The sequence below is a fragment of the Octodon degus genome, unplaced genomic scaffold (genome assembly GCF_000260255.1).
Source record: "Octodon degus isolate 3935 unplaced genomic scaffold, OctDeg1.0 scaffold00029, whole genome shotgun sequence".
Lineage (NCBI taxonomy): Eukaryota > Metazoa > Chordata > Mammalia > Rodentia > Octodontidae > Octodon > Octodon degus.
In genome coordinates this window covers 14,904,352-14,916,291 of record NW_004524605.1, presented here as the reverse complement: position 1 = coordinate 14,916,291, position 11,940 = coordinate 14,904,352, and the positions used below count along the sequence as shown (strand labels likewise).

General features: G+C 42.9%; 1 protein-coding gene across 3 annotated transcripts in view; it reads left to right on the top strand.

The window, feature by feature from the left end:
* Ebf1 (early B cell factor 1) overlaps positions 1-11,940 on the top strand; it is a 402,224-nt gene that overhangs the window by 228,822 nt on the left and 161,462 nt on the right. The window contains exon 1 of one of the 3 annotated variants that reach the window (XM_023713136.1): positions 1,915-2,120. The exons of the other annotated variants lie outside the window; for them this stretch is intronic. The gene's annotated coding sequence lies outside the window, so the exon portion shown is untranslated. Of the gene's footprint in view, positions 1-1,914; positions 2,121-11,940 lie in introns of those variants that run through there. 3 annotated transcript variants of the gene reach the window in all.

Here is an 11,940-nt window from a genome sequence, read left to right as displayed (position 1 = left end):
CTGAACTTGTTCACTGAGCCATCTCTCCAGCCCCAGATGTGGTTCTTTTCAACCTAATTGTAGCTCATCTCAAACTCTGAATGGGGCCATTTATATCCGCCAGATCTTCCTTCCTTTATCTGAGACTCAGACTGAGTATGTGGTGACGACGGGATAAGCATCCTTCGCAAGGCTGGATGCAAATGGTGTTCTGAATAAGATCTTGGATTTGGGCCTTCTTCAGACCTAGACTTGAATCCAGACTTTCCTATGTACTTGATTTCTGACCTCAGGCAAGTGGGCTGTGAATAATGTCTCCCTCGATAGCTGCCACTTTAGAGCTGCTGTGAGGATTGACATAGTAGTAGTTGAATGCTTAGCAAATATTTTGCTCATAGTAAAGCACTCAGTAGTAATGCTTATGAGGACAAGAGCAAGCATGATGCTGTCCCATGAAGATAGCAGCAGATAAAGTTTATTGGAAGTCCTAAGGGAACATATCCATTAATATTTGCTTTATTTCCCTGCAGATCACAAAATAAAATAGTTGAACAGTTCCACTTGTTCATACAATGGGAAATAGTATTCTACTGAGTACTGAGGAGCAGAGAGGATTTTGCAAAATGTGTTGCCTGCCTTTAGATTCTCATTGGCTAGAAAAGAAATATACACGTTAATATGCGTCTATCAAGTAGGAAGAGGCCAGTGATGTGTAGACAAAGCTGCGAGGTTTTAGGTAGTGCTGCATTGGCCAATGGGACCAAGGTGGTTTGGGATTTGGCTTCCAGGAATAAATTTGCTTTTCTTCTAGTAGACAGATAACATTCCATGTCTGTATTAAGAGGCTCAGAGATGAGAAATGTCAGACTCTTTGTGAGTGATGAGATGTCTAATTAAAGGTTAAAGGAAGTACAGTTTTGGAAGAAGAAATGAATTTGTGTTAGCTGGAAGCGACCCCCGTTGTGATGACTAAGGTTAGGCAGAGGTGGCTCCTGTAATCCTTTTTCAGTGTTTACAGTCAAGTGACCAGAGCCATATGTAGAGTTTCTGAGTGTAAATCAACCTTGAGAGTACCTGAAGGAATCTTAATCAGATGTCAAAGGACAGAGGGACTTGGAGAGGGAAAGAAGGGTCCTGTAGGTGAAAAGGACAGTAGTGCTAGAACTTGGACAACAGAGAGGCTGTTACTTTCCAGTGAATGTGGGGCATGTAATATATGAAGGCCTACAAGGTTGTACTAAATGGGGACAAAGATACATGCAGTTTGCTATTTGTCCTGTGGAGAAAATAAACATCTCCATTTTCACATCCCAACTGAGATGCATGGGTTTTTTTGGAGGCAGGAGTGGAATGTAGCTGAGTCTTCCATTGACAGAAAACACAAAAGTGTGACAGTTGTCCAAACGTCACTTAGGTCATGTGTGTGTCCTAGGCAGGAGAAGACTCTGAAGACTTGCTGAGCCCTTTCTGCTCACTGTCTCAGGATCTAGAAGAGCTTTTCTCTTTATCAGTTCCTCACTACCACCCCTGGGCTTGGCAGGAGGGATTCACCTTCCGTTAGAAGTGAGCTGGTACCTCAAGAGCAAAAGGTCCATTTCAGATGAAGACCTGGTCCTTCCTTCCCAGCCCCCTTCTCCTGACCATGCATGTGCTACAGAGGCACTTTGTGTTGTACTGAAGATTGGACCCAGGGCCTTTCCTGGAGTGACACCCCTGCTCTTTGTTTTTTATTGAGACAGATTCTCACTAAGTCACTCCGTTGCTCAGGCTGGGCTCCAAGCTTGCGATCTTTGGGCCTCAGCCTCCGGGAGGGCCTGTGTTACAGGCATGTGCCGCTGTCCTTGGCTGGAGGCATTGTTTTGAAATCTGTGTTTCTAAAAACAGGCAGGAGAAAGTCAGCCTCTATTAAATGTTTGTCATTTAAGCCTTGGATTTTTGTCCTATTACTTGGCTGCCTAAAAGAAAAAAAAGCAGCCTTAAGAGAGAGAGCAAGCACAGTGTTGACCAGATTTGCTACCAGCGATGACTTTGGCATATAATGACACCTTTATTTTGCATGTGAGTGTGTATACTGTATGTCCTTCAGCTCCCTGGAGCAGACTGGTTTGAAGAAACAGCCCCGGGAAGGCAGCACGTGTCAGGTGGGTCCGCAGCTCTCTTTGAAGCATCATAGCGTCTCAGCTTCTGAATTCTTAGGCACCTGAACTAATGCTAGTTTACCACTGGATTCAGCCAGTGAAATGCCAGTGTCACATTACAATTAACAGTAATTCTGGTGGCTGTCATCACTTGTTCTGAAGAAAGGATCTATGGCAAAAGCACAGCACTGTCGCCGCTGCTAATTCATAGGCATTGTGTGAACTATGACAGACCTTGGTATACCTTTTGTGCTTATTCAAGTGAATAAAGTCTAGCGAATTAAGTGGCGTGTGTGTGGGGGGGAAAGTTTTAACACATTTCTGTAGATGAGCCCACAAAGGGTCAAGTCAGAAAAAAGAAGTCGTGTTAAAGAAAGTAATTAAACAGAGGCAGGGAGATGGAATATTAGTGCTTTTTACAGAGTAAATGAGGATAAATTCTGTTAATTATGTGACTTTTCCCACTACTAATGTGATAATAAAGTACTCTAATTCTGGAGAGGCTTGTCACATACCCAGTGAAGGCAGCGACCCTTCCACTAGGTGAGACTAAGAAGTAGCTCGCAAAGCTTTCTAACAAAAAAAGCAAGAAATCAGTGTTAAGTGGATTCCCCTCCCCCGTGCTTAGTATGGAAAAGTGCCACCTAACACCATCATGACAGTGTTGGTGAGTGGACCCTCTTACTTGATGCACAAAAGTGATTCTAGATGGAAAAACTACTTTTCTATTTAGTTCCAATGGAAGAAATGTCAGGATTACAAATAGTATAAATAGCCTGGTGTGGGATTCTAGGCCAACAATTAAGAACTTCTAAAAGGTTATACTTAGAATGTTGTTGAGATGTTGATCTTCAGGACTTTATGACATGCTCAATGAGGGGGAACTCTTTTTTTGGGGGGGGGTGCAGCAGAGATCTGGAATTTGATTGTTGGCAACATCTAACTGTGGCAAAGCACCCAGGGGAGTTTGAAGTATCCATGAAAGAGAGCCAGGGCAGAGCCTGGATGTGTGTGATATTTGACAATTGTTCAGACAAGAGGGAATAGGAGAGGCAGCAGAGTGGTGTGCTAGGAGGCAGACCCATAATTTGCACCATGGTGCAGTGCTGGCAGGGCAGAGGGGATGCGGAGAGGGCGGAGAGCAGCGTGAGCTCTGAGGCAGGGTGTGGAGCATGAGGCCTGCAGCTTAGGATTTTGTCCAGGTCTTGAAGAAAAGGCATGATTGCTTTGCAGGCAGAAGGAGGTGCTGTGTTTGCTTTAATTTTGTAAATTTCCATATGAACATGCAGATTTCACATGCCATGACTGTGACACCCTGAGCAGGGGCTCACCAAGGATGGTACGCCGGGGAGAAGTTATCTAAGGGACACCTTAAGGAGGAGCAAGATCTAGAGTTAGAGGTGCATCCAGAGCCCAGCCTGAAGAAGGGCTTAGGTGTTTGTGGACATGAAGAATAATCCTTCCAATCTCCTGGCAGGAGTGCTCAGGAGTCAGGACCAGAAACTGCCTCTTGTCAGCTGGGTGACTGTGGCCCTCACACCTGACTGTTTGAGCCACGCTGGACTCGTCGATGACACAGAGCTGACTTCATCCAGCTCCTGTGCCTCCTGCAAGAGTTCTGTGAGGATCAGTTTTAAAGATTGAGAAGAGGAAGACTTGTATTGCTAAAAAGTTATATCGAGTTTAAAAGCATAGCCCTCTAAATTTATTCCTAACTTAGTGGAGAATTATGGCAAATAGAACTTAGCAGAAGTTTCAGTACCTATTAAACATATAAGGAGATATTGCTGTGCAATACCAGAAGCCCATATTTGTCACATGGTCTCCAAGGGTAGGCAGTGAACTCTACAGTAAGATTTTGTTCTCCACTGTGAACCATATATTCTGTCTTCCAATCCTGCTTGTTCCACTCCTGGCACATGTGAACTCAGGCACTTTCCCCAGTTTTGATAGCCTCTCTTTATTCATCTTTGAAGTAGGGTTAGCAATAGACCCTAACTATGAGCGATGACTCTTGTGCATGCCCAGAGCTTGGTGCAGTCTAGGTGACACAGGGACTCTGTGCTGGAAGAGGAAATGGTTCCCAAGCCAGGCTAGATTCATGTGTCCTCCCAGCTGGTGAAAGAAGGTGACAAGCTTGCATGTGGTGTCTTCCTCCAAACAGAGTGCTCTAAATTGCTGATTTTTGAGGCCACAGATGCCTTGCAACCAGGGAGGAAGGCACCAGAGTCAGATGTTTTGTTTCCTGCACAGTTAATTGGTTGTAACATGCTACTAAAACTTAGAGCTTCTGATTGAATTGAGTGCCCTGGGAAATCCAGCTGAGAACAGGTGGGCCCCGGAGGATTTTCCCTGTGTCTCTGCTCGCAGTCTGCGGATGGCCTCATGCTGGTAAATGCGTACCACCTCCACTCTTGCCTCTGAGACCAGATGTTTTCTCCAACTTTTCCCTCCACTTAACGTATCAGCTGCCAAGGGTCTGGGAGCAAAACAAGCTTGACAACAACTGGAGTTCAAGGGACACAATTCGTTAACAAATCAAACGAAAAGTCATGTTATTTCAGAAGCAAGAACTACTTTTGTTTTAATTAGAAGAGTTCCACTTAGTGGCGCCATAGGGATCTGTCTTTTGTTACTACTATTTTTTTTTTTTACTAGAAATGGGCAAGGAGAGGCCCTACCCTAGCATTGTAGTGGAAGGATTCACTGCTACTTTAGTTATTGTGTTCTAGGGCAGGAGATGCTACCTGAGGCCCCTTTCCCAGGGTTGCTATGTCTGGTCCTTTAGTGTTTAGGAGAGCAGCACATTTTTCACTTCCCAGGCTTCATTCCTAGCTTCTCTTCAGATGCAAAGATGTGGCAGCACTGCTCATGTCACCCCATTAGGCCAGCTGCCTGGAGAACACTTGAGCCATCCGCGGTGACAAGACATCACCTCTCAGCCCCTGCAGTTCCTACCACTGGCTGTGGCTCCCTATGCAGCTGAGTTTGCTCATTGATGCCGCCTTCCCGGGCTCCATAGGGTCTGTGTTCAGGCACCCAGCGTGAGGACTTCTGCCACCTTAAAATATACATCATTCTCTAATGAGAAAATTATATGTGCTTATGTTTGTGTTTGTGTACATGTGGCTGGGTTCAGGCTGAGCATCCCTAACCTGGAAATCCAAAATGCCCCCAAATCAAAGCTCTTTGAGCACCACCATGGAGACACAAGTAGAAAATTCCACACAGGACCTCACATGTTGGGTCTCACAGTCAAAATGTAGGTGTACTAAAAATATTGTGTAAAGTTACATTCAGGCTGGGAGTATGAGGTATACATGAAATGTAGAATTTCTAGTTTAGATTTGGGTCCCATTTTTCTTTTCTTTTTTTTTTAATTTTTTTATTTATTATTTATTTTTTTATTTATTTATTTATGTGTGTGTGTGTGTGTGTGTGTGTGTGGCCAGCTCAGCCCACCAGGGGGCGGGCTGGCTGGCATGTGGTGCTGGGGGATTGAACCGCGGTCCCTGTGCTTTGCTAAGCTTGTTCTAAGTAGGTGCTTTAGACCACTGAGCCATCTCACCAGCCCCTGGGTCCCATTTTTCAAACATCTTGTTAGGGATAACTAAATATTTAAAAATCTAAAAACACCCCAAATCTGAAACATTCCTGGCCCTACACGCTTTGTATGAGGCATGCCGTGTGCGCATGTGTATGTGTATGTGTATGGTTACCTCGAGGTCATCATGTTGAAGTTACACAGATGGAACGTTACCGTGATTCCATATGGCGGTCCCTGTCTTCCACACTTGTACTTTTTGAGACTTTCTCTTTTCTTGCCACCTTCTCAGCATGGTGATTCTGGTGACATTTCAATCTCTACCTTGACTTTCTTGGAGGGCTTTGGAAAATGTGAGCTCTCTTTACTTTCCTTACTCTTCCACCTGTCAGAGTTCACTGACATTATGTCCTCTACTGGAGGAAAATAAATAGATTACATTGAATTACTCATCTCTAATGTGTTGAAATCCCAGCACCCCAGTGTCATATCTTTCCAGGTTCAGCTTTAGTAGAGAGAAACTCATTTATTCTTGAAGCTACTCAAAGTCCCAAATCTAGCTCAGACTGACCTTGACTGAGTTGACTTGGGCCACATACTTTTTTCTAAGGTAGCTATACTTTGGGGGATGGATGCCCTCACCCAATTACATGCACCTATCTCGTCTAGATGTATGAGGGCATGTTTGTGTTTTGAATGAGGGCAAAGTTCTCCAAAGGGAAGATGAATCACTGACGTAAAAGTTGGAGAAAAAGTTTTCTGGGAAGTCAACTCACCGGCTCCTTTTACAGCCTCATGAAAACTCTTGAGCCATCCCATAAAAAAGCATGTAAGTGCATGTTCACATGCAGCCCTGGAGTACTCAACGGCTTCATGCAGGCCGTTCAGATACTCTAGTTTAGGAATCTCTGGGCTAGATTATTTTAAGTCCTCTTCCCATTCTAGCCTTCTTTGTTTTTGTGAATAATTGGCCAATTTTTGTGATAAACGTTTTTCCAGTTTGCTTTCCATTGTTGGAGGTTCACATCGAAACTGTTCACAAGTGACAGTTGGGGAGGGCAAGCGAGTGATCCGTGAGCCACCAAGCAACCCTCTGAAGACCCAAATGGTGTCATTGCTCCTCTCTGATATTGCTTCAGTTTCATTTTCCATCAGCATCCTGATGCTATTATGAGAAAGTGTGCTTAATAAAGTGTCAGGCTCTTATTTTGCATTCAGATTTCAGAATGATAAATTTCTTTCTATATTTTTATGAACTAGAACATACAGCCTTATTGGATTGTCCATAATATGAACTCAAATAATTGGGAGCTCATGAGATTATCTGCAGGGCTCTGTGGCTGTGATTTTGCCCATGTCATTTTTATTTGGAGATTGGCCCTGAGTTTTGAATCCAAATTAAGGAGTCACTGGTTTTTATTTGAACTCAGCTTCTGTGGCATGTTAGAATGCCGACATTTTTCCCCCCAGTGGAAGCCAGTGCTCAAATTAAGTCATTGCGTCCAGTTGTGTGTGAGTTCAGGGGATGGCAGAGACCATACGAAGGTGTGAGACGGAGCTCAGGGAGAGTATGTTGGGAAAAGGGGACACTTGGGGTAAGAATTTTAAAGCTGACAATGAATTAAAACAGTTTTAGAATAATTTTCTCCCTTAGAAAGATTATGTACTTTTTTTCTTAAGAAAGAGCTCATCCAGCTGGTTCATCTTTTCTATATTTTATTTTCCGTAGAAAAGTTACCTTTCATTCCTTGAAACAAATATTTGGGAGCTCTTTTCCGTCTCTGCAAGTTCAGATAAGAAGGACTGGCTAAAGAATCTCATTTTTCTTTTTATTATTTATCAATCATTACTGATGTGATATTAAGTGTTTGTGCTACATTTCTGTGATATAGGGTTAGACACCCATCCATCCTTTCTTTGGAGTTCATTATTTCCTGGATGTGGCTTCTTCAGTTCACTTTTTATGTGAAATTGACGTTTTTGTTGATTTTGAAGTTAATTAGCTATGAATTTTTAAGCTTCAGAGGGCACTGTACTTGTATGAATGCTTTCTTCTTTCCCATTCTGTCTCTGCCAGGTGAAGTTTTCAGGTAATTCTGATGAAAATGGCCTGAGAATGGTACTTGAATGAGCTTCTAAGAGGGTGGCCTCGGCATTGTGGTTAGCACCTGTGAATGGAGGACATGCTTAATTAATAAATGAATAACGTATTGAAGGAGGCTGAATGAAGAAATAGCAAGCCATTAAGAAATTTAAGCACTGGATTTTTAACAAAGTCACCAGAATAGCCTGTAGAATTTTAAAGAGAGCAGATCCATTTCGGACTATTAGTTACATGGCCTTTTATCCCTTTGGCTTATACTTAAGTGTTTTAAGAACAATGACAGGTTTAACTTAGAGATCATATGTTAAACTTTGATGTTGAGAAAGTTTTAAGTAGGAAATTAAGGACACCAATGCTATAGAATCCCTTCTTTTATGAATTATGCATATGTGGAAATAATAAACCTACCTTTTACAGAATGAGACAGATAGCCCTTACCTATTCTTGTGTGAGTTAAGTGGCAAATCTCAAAGAGCAGAGACTGAGAAAATCATTCATCATTTTTATTTCCTAATTTATCCACTGCAAAATAGGGCAACATTCCCTAGTCTCTGCTGAATAATATTCATTTCAAGTTTTACAACAAGAAAGTGGTCTATTTTTCCATTAAAATAATGTGTGGAGGTAGAAATCAGAAAATATAGAAGGAAATGGGGAGAATAAATAATATTTGTGCTATAATTCAAAGTTAGCTGCCATTAATATTTATAATCAGCTTGAGTCAGGTGTTCCTTTGGAGGTTTCTGTATACAGCTCTACTAGGTACTCCTGTGTGAACAGAGAGGCTCTCCAAAGGGTGTGGGTGTCACAAGCACAGGAGATGACACGGGGGACTGTAGCAGGTGCCATGGCTCCCAGGTGTGGCAAGTGCTGTGCCAGAATGGAGCGAGGTGGTGAGTGGTAGCTGGTGCATTTGCAAAGGTGTCGTGGGCATGGAGAATTGGTGTGGCATGGGCGGGGGTGGGGGAGAAGTGGGCTTCTGGGACTCTGAGATGATACAGGGTGGGAAAGACTGTTCAGACCTAGGGTCCAGCCTGCGGGGAAGGCAGAAATGAGGCTTCCAGTGCAGGGCCAGGATGCAGGCTGATGAAATCCAGAGAGGATCCTGCAGGAGAGCAGGGTGCCTGGGAGGGTACAGTGTTGGCATTATTAGGCTGTACAAGATTTACTGAGGCAGGTCCTCCAGAAAATTCTTCCTAGCTTAATATTTTAAAGCTACTCAACTTTCCCAAGCAATGACTCAAATACTAGATCACTATGAGTCAAAATTGTCCTGAAATTTTGAAGTTTCAAGTGCTAATCTCTTCTAGTTTTCTTCTATAGAAAAACTTGAGTTTCAGTGATTGTGGTCTTAGTACACTTGGTATTAAGAGGGAATTGTAATGTGTTTGACTCTTTCATAGACTTGACAGTTAAGTGAATGAATGGTTTATACTCTGTAAAATCCTGAAAAGAGTAATACATTGAATGTCCTGGGAAAGCTACCTGCCTCCTTTACCATGGACTTATACATCTCAATCTTGCTATGGCACCTGTGGCTTCCACAGGAGAAATTAATATTGAAACTCTTTGAGTTCGTAGGAAGGAAAAGTGAAAATTTAACATCAGATTCTGAATGAATGTGCTTTAGAATTTTAAATGTGCGTATGTTGACCAAGGATCCTAAAGGCCTTTCATTTTCAGGCTGTGCCTTTTTGTATGCATGAAAGACTGTCAAAGGTAGGACTGTGGATTCCCACCTGTGCATATGATAAGTTTTTAGGGTGGTGCTGACTTTCCCTGGGAAACCCAGACTGTACTGGTTTTCCTCCAGCCATCATTATCCAGATTTGGTTTGGTTCTTTTACCAACTTCATTTTCTAAATTTTATTATGGTTGAAAAATGTGAACCACACAAGGTGATTCACAGCACTCTGGGCGGCTGAGGCAGGAGGACTGAAAGTTTGAATTCATCCTTCATAATTTAGTAACTTAGTGGGGCCTTGTCCCAAAAAATATAAAGGGCTGCAGCATAGTTCATATCTCCAGAAAAATCCTTAGAGGGATCACAGTTAGAGTGATGGTCATCATGAGTACAGCTGAAACACAGTAAAAATTGTAATTTTGTAACTTGGATTATTCTATTCAAAGTGCTGAGAATCTTTATGCTGATTTCAGCTCTAATATTTCATGAATTTGGTATTGATCAGTATAGCCAGATTTAGCTAATTTCCTATGTGTGTGCATCTGTCTGTCTGTCCAGCTCAAAGAAATATAGTTTAAAAATTGCCTACATTGAAATCCAGCTTAAAATTTTCTGGGTTTTTTTTTTTTTTTTTTTTTTGGAACCGGGGACTGAACTCAGGTTTATTCTACTGAGCCATCTCACTGGCGCCCCAGCTGTAAAACTTTCTACATAGAAAAATGTGGGCAAATTATATAATGTCTCACCAACACTATCCGTAAGAAGGAATAGAAGTAGACCCTGTAAGATTACTGTGAGAAGCAAATGAGTATGCGTAAAAGGCTTAGAACAGACCTCATGCATGGTGTCATTCAAGTACTCATTGTAGTAACCACAGAGTTAGCTATAGAGGACGTTCCTGCCTTACTCTTTAGGCTTGGCTTTGTGGGATGGGCCAGTGCCACTGAAGCAAAGTGGCCACTTGGGCTTATGTCTTCCCCAGCCCGGGGAAGGATTTGCATCAGTGATGCAGGACCTGAGATCTGATTCTCAGTCTGAAACCTGTCTTTAGGACTGTACGAGGGTCTTGGTGCCCAGTGGTTCCATGCTGATTGTGCTCCTTGGTGGAAAAATTTAAGACAAATGTGACCTAAATCTGTACCTAGTTCCAAGAAGGACAAACCATTGGAATTTAAAAATCTGCTTCATTCTTATCAAACATCAGACTACTAGAATGCTTTAAATGTCTTTCTAGAGTCAAATGGTACCTTACTACATTCTAGCAAGATACTTGGCCCTTGGGTAGTGTTTGGAAAAGAACCTCATGTAAGAGAACACCTGTGCACACAGGTGCTTGTGGACTCTTCCCAGGTGTCATCCCAGCTAATTTCGTGGCCAGTCAGAGGTTGCTGGGGAGTCAATTGGGATGATACAGAGCAGCTGAGCCAGGGTATAGCCATGGAACCCTCACTCTGACATTCTCTTGTGTCATTTCTGAGGAAGTACAACAAGTTCTGTCCCATTGTTGGTTATTTGCGCTCTCCTCCACCTTGTACTATGCTGGCTCTTTTTCTCTGTCATTCACATTTAAATCCTGGCATAAAGAGACCTGCAGTGGGTCCTTTTCCTTAAGAATATTTTTATTTTTTTTAGTAGGCTGCTACGCTACTGTGACATGTTTCTTCCCCCTTTTAGTTCTTGTCCCTATGTCCTTCCGCCAAGGCCAAACTGCGTACTGAGATGACTCCTTTTCAGATTGATCATGTTCATCCCTTCAGGCTGAGAATACTTTCCAGAAACACCCAAGATCTGAGGGACCTCAGCTAGGAATGACAGTACACTTCTTGAAGTCAGTGACCAATAGTAGGGACAGCCACCTGTCCCAATGTAGTGCCACAGCTTTGCATCTTCCCACCTTGTGACACAGGGAAGGAGAGAGTTTGCTTTATCTGGGCAGAAGTCCTTTCCTCCCCATTCAGCTATCAGCTTTCTACCCTTCATACAGAATTGCTGGAGGTGGGGGATTGAGTCAAGGACATCCTCTGTCTCTCGTGCATTTTGGCATCCAGAAAGGCGAAGAGGCCATCCCTTATTCAGATTCAGTCTCTTCAGCCTGCTCTTGGGGCATCCCTGGGATGGTGGCAGATTTCTGAGTCTCGTATTTTCACATGGATGAACTGTACTCTACAACTACTTCTGTGTATCAGGAGACAGAAAGTTTTCATTGATATTGAAAACAGAGTTTTCTTTTTCAGGTTATTTTGGAGTGTTCCATTTTCAGGGCAGCTCTATTTCCCATGGGTGTGGCCACGGGACTCTGGTTTGCCTCTTGAGCAAGCTACACTTTGCAATACTGGTGGTATTTCTGAGACAGACCCTGGAAGCTCAGGTGCTCTCGGTAGGGGCAGGTATTTTTGTTACAAAAGACTTTGAATTTGGGGGAATCCTTGTACACCTGGAAAGATTTACTGCATGCTTTCTGGGCTGCAGGTTTGCTCCAGGAGTCAAGCAG